The sequence below is a fragment of the Culicoides brevitarsis genome, chromosome 1 (assembly GCF_036172545.1).
Source record: "Culicoides brevitarsis isolate CSIRO-B50_1 chromosome 1, AGI_CSIRO_Cbre_v1, whole genome shotgun sequence".
NCBI lineage: Eukaryota > Metazoa > Arthropoda > Insecta > Diptera > Ceratopogonidae > Culicoides > Culicoides brevitarsis.
Genome location: NC_087085.1, coordinates 39,044,021 through 39,060,079, shown reverse-complemented (window position 1 = coordinate 39,060,079; position 16,059 = coordinate 39,044,021).

Below are 16,059 nucleotides of genomic sequence, written 5' to 3'. Positions count from 1 at the left end.
AAATTTTCCTCTTCATATACGGAAACCGCAACCTTCTCTCTTCTCAACATCCTTCCTTAGTTTTTACACATCATTAGCTTTTTTTTTGCTCATTTTCTCAACACATACACTCCGACTGATAATTGTGCGAGAAATTTCTCCTCGATTGCTTTTCCAAATGAACCATATCGGAATGTTGTGTGTCGTTTGTCTCTCGTGTTTGTGTCGAAGATTATCTTTCGACGGATAACAACATGCAAAAATTGATTCCACGAATTTGTGTGTGAAAATTTTGCGGTTATCGTCTCGTTCAAAAGTTCAGATAAACTCGAGAAAAGCAAAACTTTTGATACGAAACAATTAAAGCACTAATTGATCGGCCTGTGCTCTTCGACTGTTGACGAAATTCTCGGAAAATCTCGTTTTAGCACCGATAAAAAACTAGTTGTTTGTAAAATTAAGCCAATTTGAGCTCTAATGTCACGTGAATTTTGATGATTTTTCCTTGGCGTATTAAATAAATATTCCCCCGCATTTCTTTTTTCTCGCATTCCTAATGAAAAATTATTGCGTTTCCTCTGTTTTTTTCTCATTATTTGCATTCCTCCGTTCTCGTTATTGCCTCATTATGGCACCGTGCCTCGTCTATAAGAGTCTCTTGAATTTTATGCGTCAATTTGAAGCACACGAGGTGATGCGTACAAAAAAAAATAATAAGAGGCAAAATTCAGACGACAATTGAATTTAGAGCTGATAAAAATGAGACCAATTAAGGCGAAAATGTGCGTTGAGGAAAAAAATTGCGCGCAGCCGAGTGGAACATAATTAAAAATAAATTAAGCAATGAGTAAACATTTTCGGAGCACGACGCAGCATTATTAATTTTTTTTTTTGTGTCTCTCGCTTTTTTTTTTGGATAGAGTTGTAAAAGGATGTACTTTTGTTTTGTGTTTTGGGCAGAACGGGAACATTGCGACACCTGTTTTTGTCAAAATTTTGATGAGCTTTTGATGTTACAACAGAGTGAATTAGTGCGGACTAATTACTTTTCGGCGAGAAATTGCCGCGGGTTGTGCAGAAAATAAAGGAAAAAAATAAAAATTTGATGTTGCTTAAAAATTATGAGATGACGTTAAAAAGATTTTATTAATTTAACATTATTGAGGATAAAAAATTATTTTTTTACTAAAATTTATTTTAATTACGAGTTTAGAAAATAAAATTAGCTTAATGTTTGAAAATAAAGAAGGTTAACTTCTCAAGGTATTAAAGTTAATGATTAAAAAAAAATATAAATATATTTTTAAAAAAATAAAATAAAAATTTAATTTAATTTAATAAAAATTCACTAAAAAAGTAAAATTTACTGAAGAATAAATTTTGTAAAAAATTTAAAAAAATTGTTAAAATTTTTTTTTAAGTTTTAATTAATTTTTTGTGAATTTTTAACAATATTTTTTTTTATCGTAAAAAATTGATCTCTTGAAAAATATTTTTTTTTTGTTATTTTTTCTCCATTCATAGGACGTATTTAAGCCTTTTTTATGCAAATCATGAAAATATAGTCAATATTAAAAATTCCTAAAGCATGGAAAAATATTAAATAGGGAATGTTCATTTTTTTTTTCATTTAAAAAAACCTCGCAGTCTATAACAAAATATTTAATTTTTATTACATTTTTTACAAAATTGTCAACAGAGATGCATCAATTGAAATAAAAAATAAATTATTTTAAATACCGATGATGATAAAAAAAATCATCCATCAAAAAAAAAAAATAAAAAATAAAAATGTTCTGAAAAAACGACAGTATAATTTGATAAAATTTAATTTACGCATCAATATTTTTCATTTATGACAGATGTGTGCAATTATTTGCGAAAATTGCCAATAAAATTGGAATTGCATTTTATTTAATTAGTTATTTGACAAAAATTAAAAATATTTGCAAAAATAAAAGACTTGCCGATATTGATAAACAAATTTCATGAAAAACTGTCAGACATGCAATTTCTTGTTCAAACACACAAAATTCCAGAGTGTTTGCCCACAACATGTACATTTGCATCTGCGGATAAAAGACAACAAACCACCTGTTAGATGCCATTTACGGTTTTAATTAAAATAATTCCGAAGCAACATTCGCCACAAAATTGCTTAGCAAACAAACTCTTCACTTCATTCATTGCATCCGCATCAAAGTTTGCCGAACAGAACAACCAATTAAACTGCTTCGCACCACAATTATTTCAATTAAAACAGGAAAAAATTTTTTTTTGCATCTCCATCATTCGATTCGAGTTAGATATTTCCGAATGTAGCGTCAATAAAATTAAAAATTTTTCGCATAAATTACGTTGAAATGATAATAAAAGTTTTAATCTCTAATCTAATTTGAAAATGCCATTGTTTGCCACGTGGCATGAATTCAACTGAAATTAATAATAAATACCGTTCGCCACAAAAATCGTATTAGTTCCGCGTGGAAAATTGAATTAATTTATTTTTAATCAGAAAAATCATCGAATCGTCGGACATATCAAATATGCAAAATTAAAATATTTATTTAGAAAAATCGATAATTTGTTGATGTATTGCAATGACAGCAACAAGTGCTGCAAATTTATACAAAAAGGAGAAATTATATTCTCGGTCAATCTGTTTCCATGGAAATTTATTTAACTCAGGGATACTTTTCTTACAATAGCACATAATCAAATTGTGGAATGAGAAAAAGGTAAGTTTAAAACTTTAAGATGCTACTTTATTTAAATTAAAATTAAAATTTAATTAAAAAAAATAATTTTAATTTATTAAATTAATTTAAATTAAATTTTATAAATTTGATTTTTAAAATAATTAATTTATTTTTTTAATAATTTATTTAATTTAATTTATTTAATTTAATTAATTTAATCAATTTAATTAATTTAATTTAAATTAATTTAATTAATTAAAATTATTTTATTTATTTAAAATTTAATTTTATTTATTTATTTTTAATTTTAATTTAAATAAAGTAATTTAAATTAAATTTTATAAATTTGAATTTTCAAATTAATTAATTTAATTATTATTAAAAATATTTAATAAATTAAATTAAAAATTAAATTAATTAAAATTTATTTTAAAATGTTTTAATTAGTTTGATTTTTTTAATTAATAAATTAAATTTAAAAATTATTAAATTATTATTTAATTTATTTTTAAATTTAATTTATTTAGTTAATTATATTTTAATTAATTAATTATATTTTTTTTTAAATAATTTTAAATTTATTTTTTTTAAATTTTTTTCTTTAAATTTAATTTAATTTAAATAAAATTTGAATAAAAAAATTCAATATGAATTTTAAAAATTAATAAACCACTTAAAATGTAAACTCTTACAAACCAACAGAGTATCGTCATCATTTTATTATTGATAATAATGTTTAAGAGATTTTCATGATACCCTTGAGATTGTATCATTCCATTATTATTATTATCAATGTAAAAATAAAAGTTAAAAAAAAATTGAAAACCTCACGACAAACTGCGAGTAAGAGAAAGCTTATCTCTTTCACAATGGCATCAAATTTATCCTTGAAATCAGTTCTTTTCTTCCAATTATTTCGCAAGAAAACGAAAACGCAAAAAGAAGGAGAATTTTTCATTAAAGTCCCGGTGAAAATGATTACAAAACGAAAAGAAGATTATCGCGTTTCCGTCTACTTTTGAGTCTTCTTTATAACTCTTTTATAACGAGAAAAGTTCTGTTCTGAGAAAATAATGTTATTAAAAAGAAACTTAAATGACGACAAAGATGCCGTCTCGCACATATTGCTGTCATCGAACGGATCAAGGTAGGAGCTTATTTTTAAAGGATTTTATTTAATTTTTTTTCTTTTGATTATTTTTTTGTTTTTTCTAAGTAAAATGTGAACGACTGGTACTTTTTTTAAATCCAAGACAAAAACAAGAAAAGAAAGTGAGAATAAATTAAAAGAGCAGTAAATGCTTTTAATTAAAAAAAAAGAAAGGAGAAAAAAAATAACAGGAATGAAAGGAATGCTCATTTAAATTTTTTTAATGCTCGTTTTGTGTCATAATGAATGAACGACAAAGGTGTTGTTGCAAAGTCGTTAAATAAAATAAAGGAATTGTTCAAGCATGTGATGGACAACAAATAAAAAAAATAATGGAAGAAAAGATATTTTCTTCAGTAAAATTTTTGTTAAAAAAAAGGATCTTCGTTTTTCGTTAAATTAAAAAATTAAACAATTTTTTTAAATATAATTAATTAAATAATAATTTAATTAATATTTTATTAATAAATAAAACTGAATTATTTTTTCTTAGAATACTTATTTTTTTTTATAAAAAATATTTTTTAACTTAAAATTAAAATTTTTTTTTTTAATTTCTTTGAAATAAAAATTTTAAAATAAATAAAAAATAAATCAAAAAATAAATTTTTATAATTTTTCTCATAGCTTTTTTAATTGAGATTAATTTTAATATTTTAATCTAAAATTAAATTAAAATCAACTTTTTTTTTTTATTTTTAAAAATTTTGAATAAATAAAACTAAATTAAATTTTTTTAAATAAAATAATTATTAATAAAATTAAAATAATTAAAAAAATTTTTTTTTAAAAATAAATTTTATTATAAATTTTTAAAATGAAAAATTATTAAATAAATTAAATAAATTATTAAATAATTAAATTATTTAAAAATTATTTTAATTTAATATTTATTTATTGAAAAATATTTCATGAAATAATAATTATTTTTTTAAAAGTTTATTTTTTTATTTATTTATGTTTTTATTATATAATTTTAATTATTTTCATAATTTTCTTCTATAAAGATAACAGACAACCTTGATTCGCTTGAAAAAAAAAAGACAATAACAACCACTCTTCATTTCAAGAACCATTCAACAATACAAGCTTTTAATAAAATTCACATGAAAATTGCACGATACTCATCTATTATGCACGCCTCCTTTCATTTTATGACATTGATATGATAATAAAACGTGTTGAAATGCAAAATTAATTCTTAGCTCATTAAAAGTTTTTTCTTTCTATTTTTCTCATTTTCGTGTCTCTTATGAGACGTTATTTTTTCACATAAATCGCACATTTTCCATATCACAACGCAAAATACATATTTTTCCATCACATTTTACGATTACTTATCTCGTTTTCATCTCATCTCATAAATTTCTCTCACCACTGTCAAAAGTTCGTTAGTTAAATACACTTTGAAAACAAATGAGTCTCAAGCAAAAAGAGGAAGAAGAGGAAGAGAACGGAAAAAAGACAAATACCTTGATATGTAAAAGTATAACCGAAACATGCATAATTTTTCTCCTTCTCATATTTCTCGTGAAAAGGCAAAAAAGTGTCATTTTTATCATGAATGAACGAAATTTCCGCTTCATTTCACCGAGGCACGAGGAATATGAGACGCGTGTGAGACGGAAATTGTATTTATTATCGTTTAGCGAGGTCTTGACTTGAAATTCCAAAAACCTTTATTAAAATATAATCATTCATTTTCTCCGTCATTGGCTTCTTAATACGAAAAAATGGAACGTTCAAACCCATTAATCAAGCAAACTTTTCTATGTGTCTACTTTCTTTGTATTTTTTTTTTTTTTTTTTTTTTTGTTAAAAGCCAGACCAGTTAATAAAATTGTTTGTTTACGAAAGTTGCGTGAATTTTTTTTTACTTTTTTTTAATCGACTTTTTTGAATATTTGTCCTTTTCTCGCAACATAAGATGGCACATGCGCCATTGGAAGTATTATGGAAATTTCCAAGATTTTACCTTTGCTGACTTTTTAGACGGTAAAAAAAATGACAACAAAAAAAAAAGAAGCGCAATTGATGCCACGTTATGCAAGGTTCGGAATGATTGAGCGATTTCTTGCTCATTTTCAGAAGACTTTCTTCGGAAATGATATGCGGTAAGTCAGTCCATTCCATTTGTTTGTTTTTTTTTTTTTGCTGAGCTGTCAGCTCATCAAGTACACGGATTATTAATGGACAGCTTATTAAGTTATTTATCTTATCACGTCACATTACTTGCTTAAGAGAACGGAAAAATAACAACAACGGAAAATTACGGATTTGAAGGTTTTTTTTGTGTTCAGTGGATTGAAGAGAGGGCAATTTTAGATCTGAAGAATTTTTTTTCCAATTAATTTATTAAATCAGATTTCTAAGAAATTTGTCTTGGTTTACTCGAATTCGAGTAATTTTTCCTATTAAATCGACTTGTTGAAGAAAATCATCAGCATGAAATTTTTTTTGTAAAAAGTCTTTTTTTTACTAAAAAGTCTTGAGGGAATAGAAAAGCAAAGAAAATCATTTAATAAAAATATTTTTTTAATACATAAAAAATTATAAAAATTTTTTTTTGCATTTAATCCAAAAAAAAAGTCAATTTTTTTGACAATTTAATTCTAAATATTTTTTTTTATACGATATCTAAATAAAAAAAAATTCATAAATATTTAAAAATTAAATTTTTATTTACAAAAATTAATAAATAAATAAAAAATAATTAATTTTTTAAATTAATGGAGTAATTTTTTTTCTTTTTTATTTATTTTATTATTATATTTTTATTATTTTATTTATTATATATTTTATTTTTTATATATTTTATTTATTATATATATATCAATATTATAAATTTATGTTAGGTATATTATTTTTTATAAATTATATTAATTTTATTTTTTAAATTGATTTTTTAGTTATTGAAAATTTTAGTATTTTTGTTAATTATTTTCAATAAATTTAAAATTTTTGTATTTTTTTTTTTTTGATTTTCAAAAATTCTTCATTAAAATGAAAATAAATAATTTATTTATTTTAATTATTTTATTTATTTATTTTAAATTATTTTTTATTTAAATTTGAAGAAATTAAATTGAAAATAATTTTTTCTATCCTAAAAAAATATATATTTATTTTTTTTATTTTAAAAATTCAAAAATAAAACCAAAAAAAACTGCAAAAAAAAAATTCGTAGCAAAGCTTTAAGATTTGTAAAAAATTATTTCTGCCTCAAATTCGCCCCTTTTCATCTCTTTGGGTGAGTAACACACAAAAAGGTCCCAAAATATAGATTTATTTGTTATTTTAGGCGGTTACCTCACACTCAGCGGGCACAAACCCTAAAATCCGCACGAAAAACAATTATTCTAAAGTGTTTTGAGGTTAATAAGTTCATTAACGAACAAAATTCCAAAATCCTCTTGTAGGCGTAAAATGACAAAAGTTTTTTTTTCTTCCTTTGAAGACATGGCTTAATCGAAATCCAACGTTGTGACATGAAATGGTTTTGACATGGAAAGTTATGTAATTACGTAAATTGTATCAACATTGGTCTCTCAGTTTTTTGTGTCATGTTTCGCTTATGAAATGTCACTCATGTGCGCGCTAAAATCATAAGCCGTTAATTCTTCTTTTCACTCGCCATGCAAAATGAGAACAATGCGAAATCTGGAGTGCAGTGATAGTCGCATAACGAGACGGCGGAACGACGAAGAAATTAATATTTTCATGGATGGATGCATAATCCCCATTAAAATTTATATTATTTTGTATTATTTTACGCATTTTGTGATGCAGAAAAAGACTTAAAAAGTAAAATGCATAAAAAATGATAAAAATAGCGGTTTAGCAGCTTTTAAAAGGACAGAAAAACAATGAAACGGGAAAATTTTCCCAAAAAAATGTCCTAAAAACTGAATTTTGTCATTTTGACAACGAACAAGGCAAAGCCGCGCCTATCACAATAAATAAATTTAACATGCAACGACCATTGTCAAAAGAGGCTTAAGTTTGTACGGATGCCTGATTCCATTAATTTATAGTCCGCGCCAGCTAGATATGTACTTTTTCGACTAAATCCGGTGCATTTGCGTTCGACTTAACTTCCATTCGAACGTGCTGTCATAAAATTCCGTGCTTTATCGCTTTAATATTTAATAAAATACCACAACAAAGTTTTTATTTTTTTTTTGTCAATTGAAACATTTTTTTTTTATTACACGAGAGTTTCATTGTTAAAGTTTTCTATTGAAACCCCTTTTTTCGCTATAATTTTTAGTGGATGCTCGTTTTATTTTTTTCTGAATGGAATTTTTTGTTCAACGCGTTTTATTCAATCGCAAATAATGCGCGGGGATGAAAATTGAGCAGGTGCTTATGCCATTCAATAATTTTATTGAATAGAAAATTTTTATTTCTGCGGTTAAAATTATTATCGGGAAAAGTTCAAAAGGCGATGCGTGATGTTAATCGAGCGCTTCCTTTTTGAAATTTTTGTTTCGTGGCATGACTTGATATGCAAATTTATGCTAATAAAAATAACAACAAACTGCTTCAATTTTTCCCAGAAGATAAATGTCTTGCGATATTTTGCGGTATGAATACACAAAGTACAAAAAAAATCAAAACTAAATGCAAATTACATTACCTTTAGGTATTTTCTTTTACGGTACAGTGTTACGGTACACTGTCAAAAATTTTAAAATTTCTTAATTTTTTGACAAAAAATTTATTATTATTTATTTTTTTTTTAGGTGAAATTGTAAATTATTTATGAAATTAAAAAAAATCAATTTTATGACAAAAAAAATTACATTTTTACAGTGTAGAAAAAAAGTATTTTTAAAATATGATTGTTCCTTATTTACATTTAATAACTACTATTGTTTTCGATCAACATCAGATATTATATATACGCCATATTCATTGTTTTAATTTCAAATATACTATAGTTGTTAATATGGGTTCTCGATACGTTCATAAATTGTCAATATTATTCTAAACTTGAGGTTTTTTACCGCATTTCGAAGAAAAAATACGGTATTAAACTCGACTGGTCGTGTGTGTCACCTGTGCTCCAATTTTTTTTTGTAATTCTTAGTTATTTGAATTAGAGCCCCTCTGACAAATTTTTATCCATTTGGAGCAAGATTTGACAAAATAGCTTTGACACAGTTTTTGACACAGTTTTTTTGCTCTTGATTTAGTTTTTAAAACAAAACTATGTCAAAGAAAAATTTTTTTTTCAGTTTCAATTTTTTGGCAGTTTTGAGTTATAAAATGATTAAAAATGATAAATTAGAGCCCTCTGACAAATTTCAATCCATTTGGAGCAAGATTTGACAAAATAGCTTTGACACAGTTTTTGACACAGTTTTTTTGCTCTTGATTTAGTTTTTAAAACAAAACTATGTCAAAGAAAAATTTTTTTTCAGTTTCAATTTTTTGGCAGTTTTGAGTTATAAAATGATTAAAAATGATAAATTAGAGCCCTCTGACAAATTTCAATCCATTTGGAGCAAGATTTGACAAAAATAGCTTTGACACAGTTTTTGACACAGTTTTTTTGCTCTTGATTTAGTTTTTAAAACAAAACTATGTCAAAGAAAAATTTTTTTTCAGTTTCAATTTTTTGGCAGTTTTGAGTTATAAAATGATTAAAAATGATAAATTAGAGCCCTCTGACAAATTTCAATCCATTTGGAGCAAGATTTGACAAAATAGCTTTGACACAGTTTTTGACACAGTTTTTTTGCTCTTGATTTAGTTTTTAAAACAAAACTATGTCAAAGAAAAAATTTTTTTTCAGTTTCAATTTTTTGGCAGTTTTGAGTTATAAAATGATTAAAAATGATAAATTAGAGCCCTCTGACAAATTTCAATCCATTTGGAGCAAGATTTGACAAAAAAGGCTTTGACACAGTTTTTGACACAGTTTTTTTGCTCTTGATTTAGTTTTTAAAACAAAACTATGTCAAAGAAAAATTTTTTTTCAGTTTCAATTTTTTGGCAGTTTTGAGTTATAAAATGATTCAAAATGATAAATTAGAGCCCTCTGACAAATTTCAATCCATTTGGAGCAAGATTTGACAAAATTGGCTTTGACACAGTTTTTGACACAGTTTTTTTGCTCTTGATTTAGTTTTTAAAACAAAACTATGTCAAAGAAAAATTTTTTTTCAGTTTCAATTTTTTGGCAGTTTTGAGTTATAAAATGATTAAAAATGATAAATTAGAGCCCTCTGACAAATTTCAATCCATTTGGAGCAAGATTTGACAAAAAAGCTTTGACACAGTTTTTGACAAAGTTTTTTTGCTCTTGATTTAGTTTTTAAAACAAAACTATGTCAAAGGAAAAATTTTTTTTCAGTTTCAATTTTTTGGCAGTTTTGAGTTATAAAATGATTAAAAATGATAAATTAGAGCCCTCTGACAAATTTTTATCCATTTGGAGCAAGATTTGACAAAAAATGCTTTGACACAGTTTTTGACACAGTTTTTTTGCTCTTGATTTAGTTTTTAAAACAAAACTATGTCAAAGAAAAAATTTTTTTTCAGTTTCAATTTTTTGGCAGTTTTGAGTTATAAAATGATTAAAAATGATAAATTAGAGCCCTCTGACAAATTTCAATCCATTTGGAGCAAGATTTGACAAAAAATGCTTTGACACAGTTTTTGACACAGTTTTTTTGCTCTTGATTTAGTTTTTAAAACAAAACTATGTCAAAGAAAAAATTTTTTTTCAGTTTCAATTTTTTGGCAGTTTTGAGTTATAAAATGATTAAAAATGATAAATTAGTGCCCTCTGACAAATTTCAATCCATTTGGAGCAAGTTTTGACAAAAATTGTTTTGACACAGTTTTTTTGCTCTTGATTTAGTTTTTAAAACAAACCTATGTCAAAGAAAATTTTTTTTTTTTCAGTTTCAATTTTTTGGCAGTTTTGAGTTATAAAATGATTAAAAATGATAAATTAGTGCCCTCTGACAAATTTCAATCCATTTGGAGCAAAATTTGACAAAAAATGCTTTGACACAGTTTTTGACACAGTTTTTTTGCTCTTGATTTAGTTTTTAAAACAAAACTATGTCAAAGGAAAAATTTTTTTCAGTTTCAATTTTTTGGCAGTTTTGAGTTGCAAAATGATTAAAAATGATAAATTAGAGCCCTCTGACAAATTTTTATCCATTTGGAGCAAAATTTGACAAAAAATGCTTTGACACAGTTTTTGACACAGTTTTTTTGCTCTTGATTTAGTTTTTAAAACAAAACTATGTCAAAGAAAAAATTTTTTTTCAGTTTCAATTTTTTGGCAGTTTTGAGTTGCAAAATGATTAAAAATGATAAATTAGAGCCCTCTGACAAATTTTTATCCATTTGGAGCAAAATTTGACAAAAAATGCTTTGACACAGTTTTTGACACAGTTTTTTTGCTCTTGATTTAGTTTTTAAAACAAAACTATGTCAAAGAAAAAATTTTTTTTCAGTTTCAATTTTTTGGCAGTTTTGAGTTATAAAATGATTAAAAATGATAAATTAGAGCCCTCTGACAAATTTCAATCCATTTGGAGCAAGATTTGACAAAAAATGCTTTGACACAGTTTTTGACACAGTTTTTTTGCTCTTGATTTAGTTTTTAAAACAAAACTATGTCAAAGGAAAAATTTTTTTTCAGTTTCAATTTTTTGGCAGTTTTGAGTTATAAAATGATTAAAAATGATAAATTAGAGCCCTCTGACAAATTTCAATCCATTTGGAGCAGGATTTGACAAAAAATGCTTTGACACAGTTTTTGACACAGTTTTTTTGCTCTTGATTTAGTTTTCAAATCAAAACTATGTCAAAGGAAAAATTTTTTTTCAGTTTCAATTTTTTGGCAGTTTTGAGTTATAAAATGATTAAAAATGATAAATTAGAGCCCTCTGACAAATTTTTATCCATTTGGAGCAAAATTTGACAAAAAATGCTTTGACACAGTTTTTGACACAGTTTTTTTGCTCTTGATTTAGTTTTTAAAACAAAACTATGTCAAAGGAAAAATTTTTTTTCAGTTTCAATTTTTTGGCAGTTTTGAGTTATAACATGATTAAAAATGATAAATTAGAGCTCACTGACAAATTTTTATCCATTTGGAGCAAAATTTGACAAAAAATGCTTTGACACAGTTTTTGACACAGTTTTTTTGCTCTTGATTTAGTTTTTAAAACAAAACTATGTCAAAGGAAAAATTTTTTTTTCAGTTTCAATTTTTTGGCAGTTTTGAGTTGCAAAATGATTAAAAATGATAAATTAGAGCCCTCTGACAAATTTTTATCCATTTGGAGCAAAATTTGACAAAAAATGCTTTGACACAGTTTTTGACACAGTTTTTTTGCTCTTGATTTAGTTTTTAAAACAAAACTATGTCAAAGGAAAAATTTTTTTCAGTTTCAATTTTTTGGCAGTTTTGAGTTATAAAATGATTAAAAATGATAAATTAGAGCCCTCTGACAAATTTCAATCCATTTGGAGCAAGATTTGACAAAAAATGCTTTGACACAGTTTTTTTGCTCTTGATTTAGTTTTTAAAACAAAACTATGTCAAAGGAAAAATTTTTTTTCAGTTTCAATTTTTTGGCAGTTTTGAGTTATAAAATGATTAAAAATGATAAATTAGAGCCCTCTGACAAATTTCAATCCATTTGGTGCAAGATTTGACAAAAATTGCTTTGACACAGTTTTTGACACAGTTTTTTTGCTCTTGATTTAGTTTTTAAAACAAAACTATGTCAAAGGAAAAATTTTTTTTCAGTTTCAATTTTTTGGCAGTTTTGAGTTATAAAATGATTAAAAATGATAAATTAGAGCCCTCTGACAAATTTTTATCCATTTGGAGCAAAATTTGACAAAAAATGCTTTGACACAGTTTTTGACACAGTTTTTTTGCTCTTGATTTAGTTTTTAAAACAAAACTATGTCAAAGGAAAAATTTTTTTCAGTTTCAATTTTTTGGCAGTTTTGAGTTATATAATGATTAAAAATGATAAATTAGAGCCCTCTGACAAATTTCAATCCATTTGGAGCAAGATTTGACAAAAAATGCTTTGACACAGTTTTTGATTTTGTTTTGCTTTTTTTTCAATTTGAGTTAATTAAATCAACCAAACGTAATTTTTTGTTAGTGACAAGATCTTCAAGTTTCAGTTTAATAATTTTTTTAATAACGAAACATCTGAAATTCGGGGTTGCACGTTTTGTATGGGAAAAAATGACATTCCAGCTGGGGCAAGTTCATAAACGTGTTGTTTAGAGCCTATTTAAGCTATTTGACACGTTGATCCAGATTTAAGTATTTTCATCAATGTTCGAAGTTGCATCTACTAAAGTTCAAGTTTCATGATTTCGCACCAAATATGAAACGCAGAACTTTCAGGTTTAAGCGATCGTCAATAATTACTCCTAAATACTTCATCTCTCTTACGCATTGGTATCTTTGTCCATTTAATTCAATATCATTCCATTCATAATCGTGATCCATTAAATTTTTATTAAGTTTCAATTGAATACTTACCATACTACTTCCAATTTCGCTCTCTGCTAATTCGTCATCCTCTTTAAAAAATAAAACAACTATTATCCGTGTTATGAAGTTGTTCTCCTGCACAATATTGTTGCACTCCTGGGTAAAAGTTAAACTACTTCCAATCAAGTTGCCTGAAAAAAAAATGAACAACCATAAAATATGAATGCTCTTCCTATCATATGCACACAGACTTTACTTTATTGCCATATGTTACGACTCGTTCTGTTCTATTTGAGGCAAAAAAAATGGCTAAATGCACAGCAATTTTATACCGTTGTACATGATTTGCGGTTTCATAGAGAGAGGTACGAAATAAAACGAAACCAACTTTAGACAAGATTATAAATAGTTTGAAATTAGTTTTTCAAGACTTTTAATAAAATAAGTGGGAAATGTAGCTTCTGTTCGCAATTACTTCGAGAATCGATGTCATAAATAACAGAAAGCCCCACAACAACAAAAAAAGAAGAGAAATAAAAAAACACAAAGGAAACTTTGTCCATCAATAAGAAGACAAGACAAGGGTATAATAGGGAAAAAAATACTTGAAGCACTCAAATCACTGACCTTCAAAAGTTTTCCTTTATTTTGTGTATTTTTTTCTGCTGAAACATGATTTTTCCTTGTAGTAGTCTTAAAGTAGTCTCAATGTGAAAATCTAAGAAAGAAAGGTACGAAACACTTGAGAAAGTTAATGATGTGAAAAATCAGCAAGAATCACTAACCAGAAAATATTTAATGTGCCTCTTTTGAACAAAAAAAATATTTATAGCTACGAAATCTCAACAAGGCACAAGAGTCACAATTCTTATAACAACGCTTCAATTTCATCACTTGTGTCGAGCACAACTGCCGTTCACTTACACTTCAAAGCGACGAGGAAGAAAAGATTTCTCATCTCGCGCGAATAAAAATAAATTTATATTTTTATGAAAATGGAATCATAATACAAGAAGAAATTAAATAAACTTTGAATTGGAAACGTCTCAAGCAGATATTTCCTTATCACTCTCGTTTTGCGTTTTTTCTTCGTTGTCGTTTTCGCTTTAATATTTCTTACGGGCAAAATATCGTAATTTATATTGCTGCCACAGAAATAGTGCCGGCATGAATATTTTTATTTTTTTTTTATTTATTTTGCTTTTTCTACTCGAAATTGCTTCAAGTAAAGAGAATGAGAAAATTGAATCAAAAATTTAATAATAAGAAATATTTTTAACGAAAACGAGATTATTACTTTAAAATGATTAATTTATTACTTTTAATCATGCTAAAAGCCACTTAATGAACGATGTCGGGGTTAAATGTCTGAAAATGACGACAGCAAATTAAAGACTTTAAATTTCTTTAATGTTATAAAACCTGAGCTTTCTTCGAAACTATCTTAATGAAATTAACATTGTTAAGACACGTAGGTTTGTGAAAGAAAGGGAGCAAAATTTCATTACCAACTCTTCATTTTCATATTTGTCTAAAGATTTAAGCCTACGTATGTGTGGAGAAGTATATCTGCACATGCTTTCATCAAAAACATCCTTGACAAAGTAACAAACGTGTGAGTGGTTTGGCAGAGGTGTTATCTCCATGTCAAATTTCGTTTTTAAGAAGTATTTTACGCCCTACTTGGATTGAAAGAGTTTTTTCTGAAATATTTTTTTTTCTTTTTTAAATTTAATTTTTTAATTAGACAGAAAATTTTCACGAACTGATTTTTTAACTTTTTCTTTAAAATTTTCTTTGGAGTTAAGTTAATATTGAATTATTTTAACTAATTATTTTTTTTTAAATTATGAATATTTTAAATATAAAAAAAAAAATTCAAATATTTTTTAAAAAAATTTTTTTTTCTAATTTCTAAATATTTTAATAAGTTTTTTTTGTTAAATCATAAAATTTAGTCTTTTGAATAAAAAAAAAATTGTTTAAATAAATATTTAAAAAAAAAAAAATTTTTTTTTAAATATTTTTAGCAGTTATTGAAAAATTAACGAAAGCTGTGAAAGTTCATAGAAATTTTGAAATGCAATAACTCAAGTTCTGTTTCACGAATCTCTTTGAGGTTTTTTGTAAAATGTGCTCAGAAGCAATGAGAGTGTTTCTGTGATAGAAAAATGTAGAAAATTTCTTGGAAAATCGAGAAAAATTGTAATTTTGTTATGTAATGTTCATTGCATATCTACAAAGAGCACATTTTATAAAAGAAGATATTCAATGAATTATTTAAAGATTCTTGAATTTTTCGATTTCGTGACAAAAAAACATTTTTCAAGGAGGATTGACATCATAAATAGTTCTTATAATATTTTTTTTTTATCTCTTTCAAACGTTTACTTTGTCTGAAAAAGATCCTCAAATGAATTTTAAATATTTAAATTTTTTTTTGTTAAATCATAAAAATTAGTCTTTTGAATAAAAAGAATAAAAATAAAATTATTAAAATTAATTATTAATAAATTAATTAATTATTTGAAATTATTAAAAAAAATTAAATCAAATTTAAAAAAAATAACAAACTTCAAAAAAAATTATTCGAAGAAATTTTTTCTAAATTTTAAAATTTGCTTAAAAATATTTGCTTATAAATATACTTGTACCTTGCCACACAAAACTTGTTAGAGTCCCTGCTTACTTCCATCTAACCTAAAAACAAGAAAATGAGAAGTAGTTTAAACAATGAA